General features: G+C 44.5%; 1 protein-coding gene and 1 non-coding gene across 2 annotated transcripts in view; one reads left to right on the top strand and one right to left on the bottom strand.

Moving 5' to 3' along the window:
- The window catches only part of LOC144502966 (E3 ubiquitin-protein ligase DTX1-like), a 294,712-nt gene that overhangs the window by 132,628 nt on the left and 139,137 nt on the right, over window positions 1-22,947 (bottom strand). The window lies entirely within an intron of this gene.
- Window positions 13,047-13,121, top strand: trnar-ccu (transfer RNA arginine (anticodon CCU)). Its single transcript has one exon. It is a non-coding gene; the product is annotated as a tRNA-Arg (tRNA).

The raw sequence follows: 22,947 nt of genomic DNA, 5'->3' as shown, positions 1-22,947 counted from the left end.
AGACAAAAGCCAAGCACCTTTCAAAAATATCACCCAAGCCTCGGAGATTAGGTTTCAGCTTTGAAATCACTCCCTGGTACCCATTATGTGGAACAAATGGTTTATTTATGTGAGGCCTTTTGTTAAAAAAAGTTTCTATTGGCTTCAGGATCCTTCCATTATTAAAAGAGCATGGTGATGAAGTGTCCCCCATTCAGCAAGTTTTAAATACTTCTAGTCTATTGTTCCCAATTTATAATGAACATTTGCAATAGTTTTCAAGTAAGACTACACATAATTAATAAATACATTGGTAGTATAATAGAATTATTTTTTATTCATTCGTGGGACATGGGCATCGCTGGCTGGCCATCATTTATTGCCCGTCCCTGGTTGCCCTTGGCAGGCAATTAAGGGTCAGCCACATTGCTGTGGCTCTGGAGTAGGCCAGGCCAGGTAAGGATGGTAGATTTCCTTCCCTAAAGAACATTAATGAACCAGATGGGGTTTTCTGACAATCAACAGTGGTTTCATTGTCATCAGTAGATTCTTAATTCCAGATTTTTTTTATTTAATTCAAATTCCACCATCTACCACGGCGGGATTTAAATCCAGGTCCCCAGAACATTAGCTGAGCTTCTGGATTAATAGTCTCACAATAATACCACTAGGCTATCACCTAGTGCAGCAGAGAAGAAGGCCATATGCCCACCATGCTTTTCAAAGGAGCTATCTAATTAGTCTGTTCCTCTGCCCTTCGCTACAGTTTTTCCCCTTCAAGTATATGTTCAAAATTAATATTGAATCTGCCTCCACCAGCCTTTCAAGCAGTGTATTTCAAAGCATTACAACTTGCTGGGTAAATATTTTTGCCTCACCTCGCCTCTGGTTCCTGTGCCAATTACCTTAAATTTATGCCTCTTTGGTTACTGACCCCCCTCTGCTACTGGAAGCATTTCCTCCTTGTCCACTTAATGAACATGAACAGCCCTATTAAATCTCCACACAACCTTTGCTGATCCAAGGAGAATAACCTCAATTCCACTTGTCTCTCCACAGAACATTCTGCAACAACTCACATATATAAAACATGCACTTCTACAGTGCCTCACCACATCTCGAGTAAACCCAATCAATGCATTATTATTGAAGTGCAGTCACTGTGTCTATGTATATAATAAACAAATAGTGTTTCCTGGATACAGAAGGGAAACTCAAGTGTTTTACAAGGAGCTTCCATGTTGTTTCATCCTTGTTCTTATTTGTTTGCTAACTATTACCTCGCAGTATGTTGGTCACCATGTGGATAGCCAATTTGAAGAAAAGTGGCTGTTAGTTGAAGCTTGTGGTGACAAATACTTAATGCTGAGCACTTTCTAAACCATAGTGAAGTGACCTTTCAAAGGGAGTTACTGGCAGAGAGCCACATCATGACAGGATGTTGCCTGTACAACACACTCACAGAGCATAGAGCCATGGAAACAGTCCCTTCAGCCCAACTTGTCCATGCCACCTTTTTTTTTACGACTAAGCTAGCCCCAATTGCCTGCATTTGGCCCATATCCCTCGCTACCCATTTTACCCATGTAGCTGTCTCAACGCTTTTCAAAAGACAAAATTGTACCCACCTCTACCATGACTTCTGGCAGCTCATTCCAGACATTCACCACCCTCTGTGTGAAAAAATTTGTCCTCCTGGACCCTTTTGTATCTCTCCCCTCTCACCTTAAACTAATTTTAGGCTCCCCTACCTTTGGGAAAAGAGGTTGACTATCTACCTTATCTATGTCCCTCATTATTTTATAGACCTCTATATGATCATCCCTAAGCCTCCTATGCTCCAGGGAAAAAAGTCCCAGTCTATCCAGCCTCTCCTTATAACTCAAACCAAGAAGCTCTGATAGCATCCCAGTAAGTCTTTTCTGCATTCTTTCTAGTTTAATAATATCCTTTCTGTAATAGGGTGACCAGAATTGCACACAGTATTCCAAGTGTGGCCTTACCAATGTCTTGTACAACTTCAACAAGACGTCCCAACTCCTGTATTCAATGCTCTGACCAATGAAACCATGCATGCTGAATGCCTTCTTCATCACTCTGTCCACCTGTGACTCCACTTTCAAGGAGCTATGAACATGTACCCCTCGATCTCTTTGTTCTGTAACTCTCCCCAACGCCCTACCATTAACTGAGTATGTCCTGCCCTGGTTTGATCTACCAAAATGCATCACCTTGCATTGATCTAAATGAAACTCCCTCTGCCATTCATCAGCCCACTGGCCCAATGGGTCAAACAGAATTAAAGCAGAAATGGAGAGGCACAGGAGTTTTGCCAGGAAATTCAAGAGTGTGGGGCCTAACGATGGAAGGCCTGGCTGCCAACGGTGCAGCAAAGGGATTGGGAGGTGTCCAAAAAAAAAAATCAGTGCTGGAGGAGCAGTTAACTCAGAGAGCCTTTAGAACACAAGAAGGTAACAGGTATAGGTAGAGAAAAAGTCCATAAAATGGCTTAAACACAAGGATAATAATTTAAAATGTAAGGTTTTGGAGAATTGGCTGATAATGTAGGTCAGCAAGGAGATGGACGATTGGTGAGCTGAACCTGATGCAGAATCAAGTCAGTGCAACTTTTCAAACGTCAGTCTTAAAAATCCCCATCTAATGTTTCTCTTTGTTTATTTAGAAAGGACTAACACTGGATACTCGGCACTTCCATGTGTCTGCAGTTGCTCTGTCTTTATTTGAATCACATCCCTGGACAGTGAAGGGGAACAAAAAGATCTGTAATATCTGTACGCAGCAGCAGAAAAGCCTGGCCTGGTTTCAAGATATCTTGGACCTGGTCCCAGGATGGCCAGATTCAGCATAGCTCACAGGCCTTTCTTGTCAGTTTTGCAAAATATCATATCACCAAACCGATTAATTTTTAATACATCTGCACAAAAAGGTCAACGTTCATAGAATCCCTACAGTACAGAAGGAGGCCATTTGGCCCATCGGGTCTGTACTGACCACAATCCCACCCAGGCCCTATTCCCGCAACCCCACGCATTTACCCTGCTAATCCTCTTAACACTACAGTTAATTTAGCATGGCCAATTAATCTAACCCGCACAGCTTTGGACTGTGGGAGGAAACCAGAGGAAACCCATGCAGACATGGGGAGAATGTACAAACTCCACACAAACAGTGACCCGAGGCCAGAATTGAACTTAGGACCCTAACACTGTGAGGCAACAGTACTAACCATGGTGCCACCTGTACAAAACTCTGGTGCGGCCGCATTTGGAGTATTGCGTACAGTTCTGGTCGCCGTATTATAGGAAAGATGTGGAAGTGTTGGAAAGGGTGCAGAGGAGATTTACGAGGATGTTGCCTGGTATGGTGGGAAAATCGTATGAGGAAAGGCTGAGGGGCTTGAGGTTGTTTTCGTTAGAGAGAAGAAGGTTAAGAGGTGACTTAATAGAGGCATACAAGATGATTAGAGGATTAGATAGGATGGATAGTGAGCGCCTTTTTCCTCGGATGGCGATGGCTAGCACGAGGGGACATAGCTTTAAATTGAGGGGTGAGAGATATAGGACAGATGTTAGAGGTAGGTTCTTTACTCAGAGAGTAGTAAGGGCGTGGAATGCCCTGCCTGCAGCAGTAGTAGACTCGTCAACATTAAGAGCATTCAAATGGTAATTGGATAAACATATGGATGATATTGGAATAGTGTAGATTAGAGGGGCTTTAGATTGGTTCCAATGGTCGGCGCAACATCGAGGGCCAAAGGGCCTGTACTGCGCTGTAATGTTCTATGTTCTATGTCCCTGGCTGACACAAGGGGATTGTCTGGTTTGGACGAGTGTGACTGTCGGACTGAAGAGTCATAGCATAAAATTCACAGGTTAGAGAAATTACGGAAATTAAGCAGGCCTATGGAGCTAATAATACCTTGTCATGTACTGTAGATCTGTTGCATTTTATCTCTTGGGTTTTTACATTGCACCAATATCTCCAGTGTCTGCATATTGTGTGAAGTACACAATATTTTTTGTTTCAACAATACGACTGTCTTTTAGTGATCCAGCGGGAAAAAAGGAAAGTCAGATCGAACGCACAGTCATTTCAGCATCGCTATCCAGAACTTGAACATCAAATAGCCTGATTTTTGGAATTGCTGTCCTAAATTTAAGCAGAGGTTTAAGATTGAAGTCTGAATGGAATATTCCCATCCTGCCACATCCCATTAATTCAGCTCCTTAAAAATTTCTGATTTCCCTCTTAGATCATTATTACTGAGATTGCTACTGGTTAGGACAGTTGTCATACTTCAGGTGAATAAACACTGGCGAGTACTCTTCCAGACAGAATCTCATTGATGTTGCCAGGCTTCTGTCGAGCCATTAACACGTTTGCTTGAATAATGGCATGGGTAGAATTCTCTCCAATTGGCTGGGTATCATTCCCAACTAGAAGACCCCAGAAACTCTGTGGAACTCTTTGCTGCAGAAGTGCTGTGGAGGCCAGGTCATTGAGTGGCTTTAAGACAGAGATAGATAAGGGGATCAGGGGTTATGGAAAAAAGGCAGGAGAATGGAGATGAGAAAAATACCAGCCATGATTGAATGATGGAGCAGACCTGATGGGCCGAGTGGCCTAATTCTGCTCCTTTGTCTTATGGTCTTCTGGTCTTAACACCAGCTGCTGCGGGATAGGAGGATGCCCCGCTCCCCCTCCAATGAAGAACAATCTCCCTCCTTGAAGCAGCCCTTTAAAAAATGGGAGGTTGCACTTTCGCCAAAGTGGAGTTTACAGGTAACCCGAGAGTATCCAGTGAACCCCATAAGCAATCTAAATCAGGGTTGCCACTCCGTTGGTTTGCAATGCACCTTGTGTCAAATGGAACTGGTTTGAGATTGTCAAACATTGGCTCTATTCTCTCTCCACAGATGCTGACAGTCCTGCTGAGTTTCTGCAGCATTTTCTGTTTTTGTTCTGGATTCCAGCATCCGCAATATTTTGCCTTTAGAACAGTTGTGAAGGTCACTTTTAAAGTTAAAGTTTATTTATTAGTCACAAGTAAGGCTTACATTAACACTGCAGTGAAGTTACTGTGAAGTTCCTCTAGTCACCACTGTCCAACGCCTGTTCGGGTCAATGCACCTAACCAGCACGTCTTTAAGATTGTGAGAATACACCGGAGCACCTGGAGGAAACCCATGCAGACACGGGGAGAACGTGCAAACTCCACACAGACAGTCACCCAAGCTGGGAATCGAACACAGGTTTCTGGTGCTGTGAGGCAGCAGTGCTAACCCACTGTGCCATTGTGCCACCCACTGGACTATCAGATCAAGATGTCATGTGTTGATTGGCCAATGATCCCCTGTCCCCCAATTTATTTGACACACCTAAACTGGCCACAGAATACAACATCTAATATTCTGTGAGAGTTATTGAATGAAACACTTGCAGCAGGCACTGCGTTCTGCGAAAGAAGCAAAGTGCACTGATCACATTACCAACACGAGCTGAAGGAGCAGGAAAGACTGGTCGATTGGTAAGAAAACATTGCATGAATTTATTATAAACAAGTTAACAGGTCTCTGCTGTGGAGCGTGGACAAATCAATTGCTTGTAAATACATTTGTTTCAATACCCCTGCGGTTAATGCCTAATAATATAACGCTGTCACTTATTGCTGCTTGATCTAAAGAGGCCTCCTCAACTCTACTCAAGCCATTCTTTTCAGCATCAAATGTGTTCCTGCATGTTTATTTAAAATAACATTGCTACCATTGTTCGAAGCTGTGTATTCACACCGATGTGTGACAACCCAGAGTGCATCACACATGCCACTCACAAGTTTAAGATAATATTTGTGTACATGGAAAATTTAAAGGTACCATGCATCAAAATGAGCAGACCACACGTAACAATAGATCAATGCTATGGATCGTCGTCATGGTGATTATGTTGATACTTTTCAGCAATGATCTCATAGAGTCTCGTGGGGTGATGCCAATTTATCAAAACCAACTGGGCTCAATTGCCCTATCATTGGCACTCATTTATCCCAGAGATCCTCCACCCATCTACAGCAATTGCCCAGACATTGACAATGGACTCCTTGGTAAAGTAGGCTTTTCAATCAATAAATTTTTCCAAGTGAAAAAACTGCTTTGGGACTGCAAGCCATTTTCCCAGCTTCGATTCCACTGGGTTTCAATGAGCCATTAGACTGGGAATACAGAGTAGGGAGTCCCCACTTTAATCCCTTAACTGCCATTTGTCTTGTAAGGGGCAGATGGAGTTACCTTCGCTTAACAATCACTTCCTGCCCCTCACCCGTATCATGGCTGGAGACCAATGGAGCCATTGTGGAACACCAAGGCTAAGGTATGGCCATGCTTGCTCTGCCTTGAGGCAGAGCCGTGGCTCATTGGTTGCTGATGCTTCATTGTGAGCTGTTTTCTTGACAGCTTTTGTCAGAGGTGCTTTGCCATTGCCTTGTCCCCGCAGGGCCTGGGTGAGGATGCAGGACCCAAGTCTACCTCAGTCAGAATAGGAACTGAAGCCACACTGCTAACAATATCCTGATCCACACACCAGCCATCTGGCCAACTCAGCAACCCCACCAAGCATCTATTGCAGCAAAATATGTATTACAAAATCAGTTTCCTTCTCTGCACCTCTCTCTGTGCCGATCACTCTACCCTTTTGCCTTCCTTCCATCTTTTATTCACATAATGGTCTCCTCCCTCAATATCTCTATTTATAACTTCCTCTGACCAACATCGACTCATTTCTTTTCCTGTTTGCTTTGCCATTGAGTGAATGTAGCTTGGGTTGGAGAATAAGATGATTAAAATCAGCAAAGAAAACTAATAATAGGGCAACAATGGATCACAAGGCGCTCCAGCTAAGTTTTGCATCTTTATTAAGATTGGTAGGATTTGCTCTTCAGTGCAATTTTATACCACGTCTGCTCTGGAGTATCAGTAAATTATAATGTTATCAAAACAGGAGTTGACTTTACAAAGGTGTCCTGGTCGTGAAATGCACTGAGATTAGCAGCTCCTCATATTGAATCTCATCCAATTTTGTGGTGTTATCTTCTGCCATCTTCTATGCTGCATTGGGCTAGATTCTTCTCCACAATTCTATTATATTTGGAGGTCTGATATTGAAGACAAACATGGACCACAAGGTCAGTAGTAATAAACTAACAGAACTGTTTATTACACGTCTTTCTCCCAGCACAGTCAGCACCAGACTGCCCAGGCATGCTTCACCCAAGGTGGGGCTCAAGTCCCAGGTCACCTGACCTGTTCTCTTAAAGGGGCATGCCCCAACATACATAACAAATTTTGCCTGAAACATGATAGGATATCAGCAGAAAGCGAAGGAAAATTCAGGCAGTGGAGCCTACCCTTGCTCTCGTATAAGCCACATAGTTTCAAGATTTTAGCCCAACTACAGACCAAGATTTTAGCCCAACTAGTTTTTGTTGGCTCAACATCCATTTTCTTTTCCCATCAATGCCTTGGGATATTTTCCTGTGTTACAGGTGCTACATAAATGCAAGTTGTTGTCATTGCCATTTCAGTGCAGTGCCTCAAGGAGGTAGCATCTTTCAGATGAGACATTAAATTGATGACCCAGTGACCTGCATGACCCGTACTCTAGGGGTCAGTGTATTGTTGGACAGAGCTATGTATAGTAGCAAGTATGGAGACAGCCCCTAGCTTAGACGTACTTGTGTAAAGGTAAAGTAGCCATAGTCCCAGACGACCAGAGGTAGTGGCTGGTGATGATTTAACCTGAGGATCACCACACCTCAGGCGAGGGGCAAGTTTGAGAAGGCGGGCCTTAATGAATAACTTCAGCTGGTACGGGAATTGAACCCACCCTGTTGGCATCACTAACCAGCTGTCTAGCCAACTGAGCTAAATTTTCTAGCAATTAATAAATGCTTACCGTTGAACTACCTAAGACTATGAATGCTTTACTAGGACTACCAAACTACACCCAACAACTTACAACACTGAAGAGCAAATCCTACCAATCTTAATAAAGATGCAAAACTTAGCTGGAGCGCCTTGTGATCCATTGTTGCCCTATTATTAGTTTTTTTTGCTGATGTTGTGACTAAGGAAACAACACTCTTTCCTTATCAGTGAGATGCAGAAACCATCACACATGATTCCTCACCTCAGTGTCTTTATTCCTCGCTGCCTGACCTTTATTCACCCTGATTAGCATTTACAAACATCAGATAACGTTGGCCCACAGCCTGCGAGAGGCCAATAAAAGTAAGCAGCAGTAAGATAATCTTCCAGGCTAATAGACGACTTCAATCAATTGTTTGAACACCTTATCAATCAAATACATTAAAGGGCTTCAAGTCTTCACACTCAACAGCAAAACAGGATTTCATGTTGTTTTATGAACTTGTGTTCATGCAACGTCAGAGACAATGTCACCACACTGCAATTATAGTCACCAATGTCACTAAATCTGTGCAAAAGCCAGAAAGCAATGTATTACCATTTTAAATTGCCTTTAATCCAAGTGGCAGCAGATTTTCAACATGGCTCTCAAGTCAATAGCTTCCTAAATGTAGCACTGAAACCCTCTGCTACCTCCCCAGCCGTCACAACACACTGGAGTCAGGGCATTGATGTGATTTTGTGGCATTGCGCTTCCTGCAGCCCAACAGCACAAATCAATGTAACAGCACGGGAGTATTCAGATTTCTGATGAGTTCCACATGTGTTGCTGTTGAGGCCGCAAAGCCCAAGAGTTGAATTACAAATTGTGTAACGTATCACCCAGAAGTTTTTATAATAGTTAAATTAAAATGTTCACCTTCAATAAACTTCTAATAATCGTGGTGTTGGACTAATCAACATTCATTGGCAATCTGAGTTATAATTAAGTCTGAGTAACACAATGTTGCATTTCAGGATTTCTCATTTCAGGATTTCTCATTTCAGGAACCTTCTTCTTCCCTGTTTTGTTTTTTGGCAAACCGGTTTTGTTTAATTGTCAAACAAGCCTCGCACTAAAATTTACCCAGATCTTCCGAGTAGCAATTACTTCAGTTGTTTCCAAATTTGTCATCTGGCACAATACTTTATTTTGGCAAGACAGGCTTGCATTCGCATAGCGCCTTTCACAATTTCAGAGTGTTCCTAAAGTTCTTTACAGCCAGTTAAGTATTTTTGGAGCGACAATCACACTTGTGACATAGGAAACCCGGCACAAGCAACAATGATGGCCGGAATTCTCCGACCGTTCACGCCCCACCAGTGCTGCCAGCAAGGACGGGGAATTTGGCGCTCGGCCAAATCCCCGTTCACTGCAGCGAGACAAGAGAATCCCATAGGCGTGAACGGCCGGAGAATCCCACCCGAAATATAGGATCAGTTTTAGGTGCTGAATGAGCGAAAAATATTGGCCTGGGTGGCTGAGATAGCAGCTCAGTTCTTCCTCAAATAACACCGTGGGATATTTTACATTATGTTGTGCGTGCAGACTAAACTGCCATTTAACATTTCACCCAAAAGACATCCAGGCACTGAACAGAAAGTACTAGGAATTATGTACTCAAGTCTCTGGAGTGGGGTGTGAACCCACAGCATTCTGACTCGCAAGCCTGTGAGTTAAGGCTGATGCTTTTGATTTATTTATACACAGAAAGAACTGATCTTTCAGGTTTGATCCTTACTGCACCATATGCATTGCCAAGGTGCCAAGTTATCCTGCTGATATTGTACTGGCCTCCCAAAGTTGCCATGGGTTGAAGTAACCTGGATAACTTACACTTTGCATACGTCACTGTGAGTGAGTGCAGCAATCGCTCTGTCACTTAATTGCAACAAAAACAATGAATTAAGCTTATTTGTTATTGTCACAAGTAGACTTACATTAACACTGCAATGAAGTTACTGTGAAAATCCCCCAGTCGCCACACTCTGGCACTTGTTTGGGTACACTGAGGGAGACTTTAGCATGGTCAATGCACCCTAACCAGCACATCTTTCACTCTGTGGGAGGAAACCGGAGCACCCAAAGGAAACCCACGCAGACACGAGGAGAACATGCAGACTCCACACAGGCAGTGACCCAAGCCAGGAATCAAACCCGGGTCCCTGGCACTGTGAAGCAGCAGTGCTAACCACTGTGCCACCGTGCCAGCCTGGAGAGAAATGTCGTTTGTAAGCAATTAACAGCATTCTCTCAGACTGTGTTAACAGCATAACGGAAAACTCATTCTAAAATTCTAATACATGCTTAGAAATATATATACTCTACAAGTGATTGCACAATGAAATGTATGGAGTGTGGTAATCCTGTGACATTTTTAATGACCATTTAGTTCATAAAGAATTTTCATCAGAATGTCTTGATCAGCATCAGCTTCTATTCCACTCATACAAAACTCTTCAGAATTCTAGAAGTTAAGGATTGACAAGGTTTCTCCTGCCTCAGGCTGGGGCTGAGAGGTCGAGAGCTGCTGGGTGGTGTCGGGAAGACCATGATGCAGAGTGGAGGCACATTTGGAATGTTCATGGCGATTGGAATGGGAATCACTTGCTAACAATCAATCTTTCCTTTCTGCTGAAATTTCAAATGTTGCAGATAATGTATCACCTGTCTCTGTCCCTTTGATTACCAGCTGTACAATAATGGAGATTAAAATGTATGATTTAATATTGAAAATAAAACTTCACAAGTCTCATCTGCACAAAATGGTGGGCCTGATATTTTCCTTGGTCACCATGTCAAGATCTGCTGGAGACTAATGTCTCAGACTGTGCTGGGACTGACGCAGTGCCAGCCACTTTCCAGATAAGAATGGCGCCTCCATTACATCCCTGCCACTCCAGCTGCTTAGACCTCAGCGGCGTTCCCATTGGTTTGATGTTGAAGGCTGCTGGCTGCCTTAACAATGGGCCAAGCTGGCTCAATCTCCCAACACCTGCACCCGCCTGCCATCCATAATTGGACAGCAGATGTAGAGGTGGCCTGCTAATCGATCATCTCCTGTAAGATTTGGCTGGAGGGTACACTGCTAAAACGAACGGGGTTGGCGAATGGTCTTGGAGGCTGAAATCCTTTGAAGCCTGAATAATTCCCATTGGTTCCCATTGGCAACAACCTGACCTTTAAGTTCTACATTTGTCAGAAAGAAGAATGTTCATTTGGTTTTTGTCAGCCCATGTTACCGTTTATTGCAACCTTTGACAAATTATTTTTTGAAATACAATCCAAGAGATAGTGGAGAAAGAATTGCTCTATTTTCTCTGGATATTGGTCCAAAGCCATGCTTTATAAAAAAAAGATTTTAGAAGACCATAAGACGTAGGAGCAGGGGAAGGTCATTCAGTCCATCAAGAGGTCTCCACCATTCAACAAAATCATGACTGATATGATGTGACGATCCTCAACTCCACTTTTCTGCCTTATCCCCATAACCCTTGATTCCCTTACTAATTATAAATCTATGTCAGCCTTGAACATACTTACCGACTGATGCACTATCGATCACGATACGAAGACTCCAGTGAGTGAGTGAAATTAACAGGCTTTTATTCACAAAGAACAGGAGCACACCCTTGTAGCTGACCTGGCCTAGACTGAGGCGAGGAGGAGGAGCCATCACCTTTATACCTCGCTCTGGTGGAAAGGGAGGAGTCTCAGGTGGAAAGGGAGGAGTCTCGGGCCAGGTGCAGCATGGGTGTGTCCAGGCATACACATGTAGTTACAGTGGTTCACCACACCGACCCAGCCTCTACAGGCCTCTGCAGTAAATTCCACAGATACATTACCCTCTGAGACAAGAAATTCCTCCCCATCTCATGTCTTGTATGGGTGACCCCTTAGAAATCATAGAAACCCTACAGTGCAGAAGGAGGCCATTCGGCCCATCGAGTCTGCACCGACCACAATCCCACCCAGGCCCTACCCCCACATATTTACCCACTAATTCCTCTAACCTACGCATCCCAGGACTCTAAGGGGCAATTTTTTTTTTAACCTGGCCAATCAACCTAACCCGCACATCTTTGGACTGTGGGAGGAAACCGGAGCACCCGGAGGAAACCCACGCAGACACGAGGAGGATGTGCAGTGTGCGTGTACGTGTGTATGGATGTGGAATGTGTGTGTGTGTATGAATGTGGACCATGTGTGTATGAATGTGGACCGTGTGTGTGTATGAATGTGGAGTGCATGTGCATGGGTGTATGGATATGGAATGTGTTCGTGTGTGTGTGGATGAAGGGTGTGTGTGCATGTGTGTATGGATGTGGAGTATGTACATGTGTGTCTGGATGTGGAGTATGTACATGTGTGTCTGGATGTGGGATGTGCGCGTGTGTGTAAGTCAAAGTTGGAGCATGTGTGTTATTTTACTCAGACCGAGTTAAGGACAATAAATAAGATTCTATTCAAAAACAACCTCATGCAAGAATGTGTCCAGCATGCTGCAGCTAGCTCCATGAATAAAACTGTTAACGCTCATAGCCAGCCAATAATTTGCGACAATTGTTGCTCTCTGAAGCAGGCGATTGACTCCGCACCCACTAATAACATTTGTCAAGTGTTGTCAAACTGTTTACTGGTTGGGTTTCATCTTGGCAATTTCTTTGATCTGGCTACCAATGAAGGTTAAAATTATTCAAGGGGCTAAAGCAAATGTTACAGCGACATTCAGCCACTGCATTGTAAATATATAGCCGCCACGCACTGGTGAACTGAAGGTATTCGGCACACCTGGATGATTTCAATCATAAATCATCTTCAGAATCACCACAGGATGTTGATTGCATTTTAAACAATGTCGTTTTTCTCAAGGACTTCATCTTGAGTTTATGAGACCTGTATTACTGTGCAATGTCATTTCAAATGATACGCTGTCCACAATGAACTCTTTTTTTCAATTTTTAATGCTTTATTAAGTAAAAGGCAACCCCAATTTTCAAGTCCGCCACCTGCAACATGTACAATGTTCAGTTCTGACAAAAGGTCATGACTTAAACATGAACTCTTCTTTCCTTCACCACAGATGTGCCCCAGTGGCCTAATGGATAAGGCACTGGCCTCCTAAGCCAGGGATTGTGGGTTCGAGTGTCCCATCTGGGGTGAAAATATTTTCCACTGTGCTTTTCTTGCATTATCTGTTTTTATTTCAGGTTTTCAGCATCTGCAGTATTTTGCTTTCACCCAATATCCTGGCGATTTGGGTCTGAAAGATTGGCCTTCATACAGGGGAATGTGGGAGCACCACATTCAGCGGTGACTCCACACATGGTATGCACCATATTCATTAGAAATTATTGGAGTCTTCAGCTTTTTTAAGTGAGATTGGGGTTCTCAATGCGCGATGTGATGAAGGTAAGAAGAACAAGGAGTAGACATTTCAGCCCCCGAGCCTGCTCCGCCCGCCATTCAATACAATCATGGCTGAGCTCGTCTCAACCTCAACTCCATTTTCCGGCCCGTTCTCCATAAGCCTTCAACCCATTAAAAATCTGTCTAGCTCCTCCTTCCCAGGTCCATCCCCCATCAATATCCTTCACAACCCTATGCATTTATCCCACAAACCCCCCTAACCTACACATCTTGGGACACTCAAGGGCAATTTAGAGTAGCCAATGCACCTAACCTGCACATCTTTGGACTGTGGGAGGAAACCAGAGCACCCGGAGAAAACCCACGCAGACACGGGGAGAATGTGCAAACTCCACACAGACAGTGACCCAAGACTAGAATTGAACCCGGTCCCTGGCGCTGTGAGGCAGCAATGCTAACCACTGTGCCACCCTTGAAATCTTAAAGGCCAACTTTAGATTACTTCCATTTATGGGTGTTTTATTACCAGGGCTACCAATTCAGAAGCTCATGTGTGGTTTAATTAGCACTAACCATATAAATGTTGGCAGGATATGAATGTTAGTCTGTGGCGCCGATACAACCAAAGCAGAAGCAGAAAGACAATCTCCTTTACCTTTCTTACACTAAATATTTTTGATGTGTTTTCATTCCCTTCTTTGGTACATCTTAGCTTTCTACAACTTGAGGTACACCATTACTGACCCCGATAACATGCTAAGCTTTTTTGTTATTCATTTGTGGCGTCACTGGCTGGCCAGCATTTATTGCCCATCCCTAGTTTCCCTTGAGAAGGTGGTGGTGAGCTGCCTCTTGAATCGCTGCAGTCCATATTCTGTGGGTTGACCCACAATGCCGATAGAGAGGGAATTCCAGGATTTTGACCCGGCGACTGCGAAGGAACGGCAATATATTTCCAAGTCAGGATGATGAATCATAGAATCCCTACAGTGCAGAAGGAGGCCATTCGGCCCATCGAGTCTGCACCGACCACAATCCCACCCAGGCCCCACCCCCACATAGTTTACCCGCTAATCCCTCCAACCTACGCATCTCAGGACTCTAAGGGGCAATTTTTAACCTGGCCAATCAACCTAACCCGCACATCTTTGGACTTGGCTTGGAGTGGCTTGGAGGGGAACTTGCAGGTGGTGGTGTTCCCATGTATCTGCTGCCCTTGTCCTTCTAGATGGAAGTGGTCATGGGTTTGAAAGGTGCTGTCTAAGGATCTCTGGTGAATTGCTGCAGTGCATCTTGTAGATAGTACACACGGCTGCTACTGAGCGTGGGTGGGGGAGGGATTGAACGTTTGTGGATGGGGTGCCATTCAAGCAGGGCTGCTTTGTCCTGGGTGGTGTCGAGCTTCTTGAGTGAAGTTGGAGTTGTACCCATCCAGGCAAGCTTTGGCAAAGTGAACAAGAAGAGGTTCACTTTGAGTCTGGTTTATATCCTGGACTAATCCTGCATCTTCCTGGCACCTTTGAGAGGCAGCAGAATATAAATAGCACAGGATATTTGAGCCGCGAATGACAAATTTAATTGAATGAACAATACATGAAGGAGTGAAGAATTGACAGTCACATAATTATAAGTGCACAACAAATATTCGATTATACCAACTTGGTTAAGTCAAGACAAGTCAAATAATTAATGATTTGCAATCCGCACCCTGTAAACCTTTAGCAGGAAGACTGTGATGTTAAGCTGCACTCCAGAGCGAGTGCAAATAACTTAGGCTAACAAATGAGCACAAAATTGAGGGAATGGTTCAGAGTCCAAGGCTGACGTCTGTCAGATGAAATATTCAACTGAAATTCCATTTGCCTCTTTAGACAGACATGAAACACCCCATGGCACCACTCAGAAAAAGGGAACAGGGCTTGTAATTAACTTTTACACATGGTTGTTTTTTCCCCCTTTTATAATCTTACCACTTGTGGCAGCTTCTTGGCGCAGCTCAATCTTCTTTGAACCTTCCTAACTAATTTCTGTTCAAGTTGAAAAGTTGAAGCAAATTAAATCCTTTCAAAGCAGGCACTGGAGTTATGTGGATTTGAACAACCATCAACCCCATTCAAAGGGAGTTGTCACTCATACTGATAATTGGACAAATTACAGGCTATTTGCATTTGAATTGTTTGGCTTGGCCCTGCTTTCAAGTTGTTTGCTTGGGACACTGAACTGGCTACTGGTCTTGGTGACATTATCTTGAGTTAAGCTGCAGATATGATAAAGGAAGAAAGAAAGACCGACATAGTCAACCAGCCAAGCCTTTGATGGAGGTGACAAACATTGGCCCGGATATCGGAAACAGATCCCTTACTTTACTTCAATGAAATGTCATGGGATCTTTTACATCCCTGTGAGAGGGCAAACAGCACCCCAAATACTGCAGCACTCCCCCTCAGCCTGGATTTGTAAGCTGAGGTCATAGAGTCATAGAGGTTTACAGCATGGAAACAGGCCCATCAGCCCTACTTGTCCATGGGCCTATTTTTACCACTAAGCTAGTCCCAATTCACCGCGTTTGGCTCATATCCCTCGATATCCATCCTACCCATGTAACTGTCTAAATGCTTTTTAAAAGGCAAAATTATACCCATCTCTACCATTACCTCTGGTAGCTCGTTCCAGACAATCAACGCCCTCTATGTGAAAAAATTGCCCCTCTGGATCCTTTTGTATCTCTCCCCTCTCACCATAAACCTATGCCCTCTAGTTTTAGACTCCCCTACCTTTAGGAAAAGAGGTTGACTATCTATCTTGTCTATGCCCCTCATTATTTTACAGACCTCTATAAGGTCACCCCTAAGCCTCCTATGCTCCAGTGGAAAAAGTCCCAGCCAATCCAGCCTCTCCTTATAACTCAAATCATCAAGTCCCAGTAGCATCCCAGTAATTCTTTTCTGCACTCTTTCTACTTTAATGATATCCTTTCTATAGTAGGGTGACCAGAACTGTACACAGTATTCCAAGTGTGGCCTTACCAATGTCTTGTACAACTTCAAATACCAATATATGCGTAATACCAATGGTATTTGCTACCAAATAAACCTGTTGGACTTTAACCTAGTGTTGTTAAAACTGTTACTGTGTTTACCCCAGTCCAACGCCAGCATCTCCACATCATAACTCTCTATACTCACACTTCAGGACCTCATCCCTTTTCCTATCTATATCATTGGTTCCAATGTATACAACGACCTCTGGCTGCTCACCCTCCCCCTTAAGAATATCCTACAACCACTCAGAGACATCCTTGACCCTGGCACCAGGTGGACAACACCATCCTGGAGTCTCGATCATGGCCACAGAAATGCCTGTCTGTGCCTCTAACTGGCGAGTCCTCTATTACTACTCTCACTTGCTCTTTGCCCGACCCTGCTCGACAGCAGAACCAGGTGTCGTGCCATAGGCCTGGCTGCTGCTGGTATTTTCCCCTGAGAGGTTTTCCCCTCAACAGTATCCAAAACAGTATTCCTGTTTGAAAGGGGAATAGCCCCAGGAGACTCCTGCACCACCTGTCTGCCTCTCCCGGCGGTCACCCATCTACCTGTCTGAACCTGTGGTGTGACAACCTCCCTGTAACTAGTGTCTATCACACTCTCTGCCCCCTGCACGCTCTGCAGTGCGTCCAGCTGCCGCTCCAACCATACAATGCAGTCTGTGAGGAGCTGCAGCTGGACACACTTCTTGCAGGCAAAGTTGTCAGTGAGACGAGATTCTCCCTGATTTCGTCCAGCCTGCCTTCCCAGCTCTGAGCATCAGAGTGTGAACTATGGGTTGGTGTAACCTTATTCTTACTTTCAGAGATGCAGCATCTTAGCCCAGCTGAAGAAGAACCATGCATACAGGGACACCAACCAAGATGTATTTTATTCAAGGATGTATAGGACCAGTTTGTGGTTTGAGGGACATCACAACAATATAATACAGTAGATATTGTTCTTGTAATAATAGTCAATGTAAAATATAGTTTTACCTAGACCCGAAGCAGAATGTCTGCGGAACATGATGAATATTGGCTGGAATTCTCCCATCTTGTTCACCCCACCACTGCTGCCAGCGAGAATGGAGAATTTGGCGCTCACTCCGTCCACTGCAGTGGGACTGGAGAATCCCAGCCGCAGATGAGATAGAGTCATGGAGTCACAGAGTCACAGATTCATAGGGTCGTAGAGGTTTACAGCACGGAAATAGGCCCCTCGGCCCAACTTGTCCATGCCACCCTTATTTTTTAAACCCCTAAGGTAGTCCCAATTGCCCATGTTTGGCCCAATATCCCTCAGAGATCAGAGAATTCCGGCCACTACCTTTCCAGAAATTCAACATCCAGTGGTTTATGGCAGAATTAATCATGGCGTGTCGAACAGTCATTGTTATCACATATGTCTGGCTTTCCAAGATAGGAATTTCTGTGCAGCAATGAGGTCTGACTTGAGGAGAAAATAAATGATGCCGCCTCACCAGTTTTTCTAGCTAATAGTGATTTGAACAATGTTAAGGATGTGCCACTTGAATGGGCATGACATAACACAACACACTGAAGTACTGGAGTATCAAGTTACACCGGGGGAGGTGGTGGAAGTATCCTGCGGCAGAGGAAGCCATGCTTGTTCATGTTTTAGGAGCTCGTTGCAAAGTAGAATTGGCAGAGATATCAGAGTCGATTTTACAATGCAGTGAGACTTGGGAAGGTTGTGAGAACATTTTAAAAAGTTGCGCTTACAAGGCCTGAAGATTAATCTCAAATCTGGAACGTTCAAACGATCAAATTCGTTCTTTCAATGAGTTGCAAGCGGCACAGTGTCGCAGTGGTTAACACTGCTGCCTCACAGCGCCAGGGACCCAGGTTCGATTCCCGGCTTGGGTCACTGTCTGTGTGGAGTTGCACATTTTCCCTGTGTCTGCGTGGGTTTCCTCCGGGTGCTCCGGTTTCCTCCCACAGTCCAAAGATGTGTGGGTTAGGTGCATTGGCCATGATAAAATTGTCCATTTGTGTCAGGGGGATTAGCAGGGTAAATACATGGGGTTACGGGGGATAGGGCCTAAGTGGGATTGTTGTCGGCGCATTCGCGATGGGCCGAATGGCCTCCTTCTGTACTGTAGGGATTCTATGAGTTTCACTCATTCACAGCATGACGGCTGTCAATATCAAAGTGCTTCATCTCACTGTTAGTAACAGCTTGAATGTGGATACTGGCAATTGCTTCTTTCTCCTTTGGCAACAAAAGATTGTTGTTCAGAGCAGTGGACACTCCCAGAAGATTGATTTAATATTGTAACCATCAGCTTCCCAGTTCCCTTAAATAATGATTTCTTAATTACTAATAACTATAAATCTGCACTCAGGTCTTTATTAGGGAGCAGCCATTTGTAATACTTGCCTTTTTTTAATACAGCACAGTGGTTGGCACTGCTGTCTCACAGTGGGTTCGATTCCCGGCTTGCGTCACTGTCTGTGCGGAGTCTGCACGTTCTCCCCATGTCTACGTGGGTTTCCTCCAGTTGCTCCAGTTTCCTCCCACAGTCTGAAAGACGTGTTGGTTAGGTGCGTTGGCCATGCTAAATTCTCCCTCAGTGTACGCAAACAGGTGCCAGAATGTGTGGCGACTAGGAGATTTTCACAGTAACTTCATTGCAGTGTTAATGTAAGCCTACCTGTGACACTAATAAATGAACTGAAAACTTAAACTTCAATTCCGGACCCAGATGACGGTCGGTGTGGAGTCTGCACGTTCTCCCCGTGTCTGCGTGGGTTTCCTCCAGGTGCTCTGGTTTCCTCCCACACTCCAAAGATATGCGGGTTAGGTTGATTGGCTATGCAAAATTGCCCCTTAGTGCCAGGGAGATTAGAAGGGTAAATAAATGGGGTAACAGAGAGAGGGTCTGGTGGGATTGTTGTCCGTGCAGACTTGATGGGCCAAATGGCCTCTTTCTGCACTGTGGGGGTTCCATTTGTTTTAAAAGTATCCTGTTGCATAAAGTCTTGAAAAGTCTTCTTTCCTAAAGCGTCATTCACAGGATTAAGATTACAGCATTGCAATAACTGCCAATGATTTCCAATGGCCAACAACCTGGCGTTGATAAAACTCTTACAATGATTTCCAATGCAGTGATCGGCAGTTTAATTTCCTGTAGATTCTTGTCTACCTTGTGCACTCAGGTTTAGCTGGCCCACCCAGCTTTGTCACTTAGTTACCAACATTCATTGCTGAGGCAACAGTTGGCGTCATGGTAACTTCAGAGAGATTGCGTTTTTTAAAAAAGAGGCGTGGGAATGACTGCGATGTTCTTTAACAATGATTACTCTGAATATGGGAAGATGGGGAATTGCAGATTTTAACTGATGGACTCTATGGCTCCCCCAGATTTTGGGAGTTGGGGGGAGGCAATAGCCTAGTGGTATTATCGCCAGACTATTAATCTAGAAACTCAGCTAATGTTTTGGGGACCCAGGTTCGAATCCCGCCACGGCAGATGGTGGAATTTGAATTCAATAAAAAATAATCTGGAATTAACAATCTACTGATGACCATGAAACCGTTGTCAATTGTCGGAAAATCCTGTCTGGTTCATTAATGTCCTTTAGGGAAGGAAATCTGCCGTCCTTACCTGGTCTGGCCTATATTGTGACTCCAGAGCCACAGCAATGTGGCTGACTCTCAACTGCCCTGTAAGGGCAACCAGGGATGGGCAATAAATGCTGACCAGCCAGCGACGCCCATGAATATAGAATCATAGAATCCCACAGTGCAGAAGGAGGCCATTCGGCCCATGTCCCACGAATGAATAAAAAAGGTGACCGGTGCATTTCCTCTCCCATTCCAAACTGTGGGAATAAGTCTAATGTCCCCAGAACACTAGCTGAGTTTCTGGATTAATAGTCTCGCGATAATGCCACTAGGCCACTGTCACCTCCCTAACTCCCAGGTGAAGGATCTGTCATTTCTCTTTCAGGCCCTGATAGTCAGTTCCAACCTTTATTCCATTGCTGCAAATGACTGATTCTGAATGTTGCTACATTTCGCTGCATGGTCATTAAGCAACGAAACTCACAAGCAAAAGTGAAAGGGGTAAATTATTAAGAATGTGTTCTTTGTTCATTGGGTGGTGTAGTGTCCTCAAAGATGGACGACCTTCAAGTAGATTAACAAATAAATGGTTTATTAGAGGAAAATAACTACTCACAGAGTGTGATATGTACTCCACGACTCCTAACTGCAGAGAAAGCCCATGTTCAGCCCCAGGATTTGCACTCTGATGGGCCAAATGGGTCACATGACTCTTCAAGGACTCGCCCCCCCTTAAAGGGGCATGCTACCACAGGTGGAATTTGTGACCCATTGTTGCAACCAGTAGGCCTTACCCAGATTGTGCCTTTACATTTTTGTGATGTAGTTGGCCCGTTGTACTTCACAAACATCTTCCGTTTACACTTCAAACTGGATCTCCTGGTTTTTATCTGTCCCTTTTTTCTCACCTCCAAGTCACTCACTATCCTGACTTGGAAATATATCACTGTTCCATCACTGTTGCTGGGTCAAAATCCTGGAACTCCCCAACAGCACAGTGGTACCTGTACCACCAGGACTGCAGCGGTTCAAGAAGGCAACTCACTACCACCTTCTCAAATTAGGGATGGGCAATAAATGCTGGTATATCCTGCCACATCCTGTATACGAATTTTTAAAAATCCCTACTCCCCAAAGCTGTCCACCATCTACAAGGCCCAAGTCAGGAGTGTGATGGAATACTCCCCACTTGCCTGGATGGGTGCAGCTCCAGCAACACTCAAGAAGCTCAACACCATCCAGAACAAAGCAGCCCCGCTTGATTGACATCCCATTCACACACATTTACTCCCCCCACCACTGGTGTACTGTGGCTGCAGTGTGTAACATATAAAAGATGCACTGTGAGCAACTCCTTCGACAGCACTTTCCAAACCTGATACCTTTACCACCATGTGGAGATGCCGGCGTTGGACTGGGGTGAGCACAGTAAGAAGTCTCACAACACCAGGTTAAAGTCCAACAGGTTTATTTGGTAGCAAATACCATAAGCTTTCGGAGCGCTGCCCCTTCGTCAGATGGAGTGGATATCTGTTCTCCCTTTACCTTTACCACCTAGCAGGACAGAGGCAGCAGATGCACAGGAACACCCATCACCTGTACATTCCCCTTCAAACCATGCACCGTCCTGACTTGGAAATATATCACCGTTCCTTCACTGTCAGTAGATCAAATTCCTGGAGTTCCCTCTCCAACAGCATTGTGGATGTACTTACACCACAGGGACTGCAAGAAGGCAGTTCACCACCACATTCTCTAGGGACATTATGGGCAATCTATTTTGGCCTTGTCAGTGATGCCCACATCCCATGATGAATAAAACAAGTTTCCCACTTTCAGCTATCCAGACATCCTGTGTTTTGTGAACTTCTTTAAATCTTCTTTCTATCAGTTGACTGAAACGATCAAGTCACTGACACTTCCTCCGCTGCCTCGTCAGCTTTCTTGTTTCTGATTTTATTAGTACGTTTTCATATGCAGCAATATCAGCTGATCATGTTCTACACAGAGGCTGAACGACCTACTGTGTCAAACATTCGAGGACCCAAACAGTTCGCTGCCAGCTGTCTGCAACACTCCCTCTTAAACATAACAAATGTGCATTTATATAGCACCTGTATTGTGCTAAAAGCATCCCCAAGTGACGGTGTTACAGTAGGGGAGGAGAAAAGCACAACTTAAAAAGTGAATCTCCCTCTCCAGAGGCCGTGGGTAAAAGCACCCAATCCTGGGTCTAACCTGATGCCCTTAGCCCAGTCCATCAGGCAAACCAGCCTCCCATCCATTGACTCTGTCCACACTTCCCGCTGCCTCGGCAAAGCAGCCAGCATAATTAAGGGCCCCATGCACTCCGGACATTCCCTCTTCCACCTTCTTCCATCGAGAAAAAGATACAAAAGTCTGAGGTCACGTATCAACCGACTCAAGAACAGCTTCTTCCCTGCTGCCGTCAGACTTTTGAATGGACCTACCTCGCATTAACTTGATCTTTCTCTACACCCTAGCTATGACTGTAACACTACATTCTGCACTCTCTCCTTTCCTTCCCTATGAATTGTATGCTTTGTCTGTATGGTGCATAGGAAACAATACTTTTCACTGTACACTAATACATGTGGCAATAATAAATCAAATCAAAATCAAATCATAGTTATATGGGTAAAGACACCAATCCCTGAGCTGCACTGAGTCTCTGACTTATTGGCTACAAAGCTATGGTGCTTCTAAGGGTCATTAAACCTCCCTTGGTGCAGCTTCTATTTGCTTGGGTCAGAAAGATGAAAGAGAGCGATTCACTCACAGGATTCCAGGATCAGACTTCCTCAGGTATTAGTCCATCATACACCCTGTGGCAGCTCTCCTTTATCTCCTCTACAGCAGAGTAAATCTAATTTTAATCCTTCACAGCACAGCCTTGACTTAGCTTGCACCCCTCCCCTCCACCCCACCGCCCCCGAGACTACAGGTTCAAAGTGTTTTTGGCGTTGGCCATAAAGTCAGAAGA

This window comes from Mustelus asterias, chromosome 13 (assembly GCF_964213995.1).
Source record: "Mustelus asterias chromosome 13, sMusAst1.hap1.1, whole genome shotgun sequence".
In the NCBI taxonomy this organism is placed as follows: Eukaryota; Metazoa; Chordata; class Chondrichthyes; order Carcharhiniformes; family Triakidae; genus Mustelus; species Mustelus asterias.
Note: the sequence above shows the minus strand (reverse complement) of the source record. Positions and strands in the feature narration are given on the sequence as shown.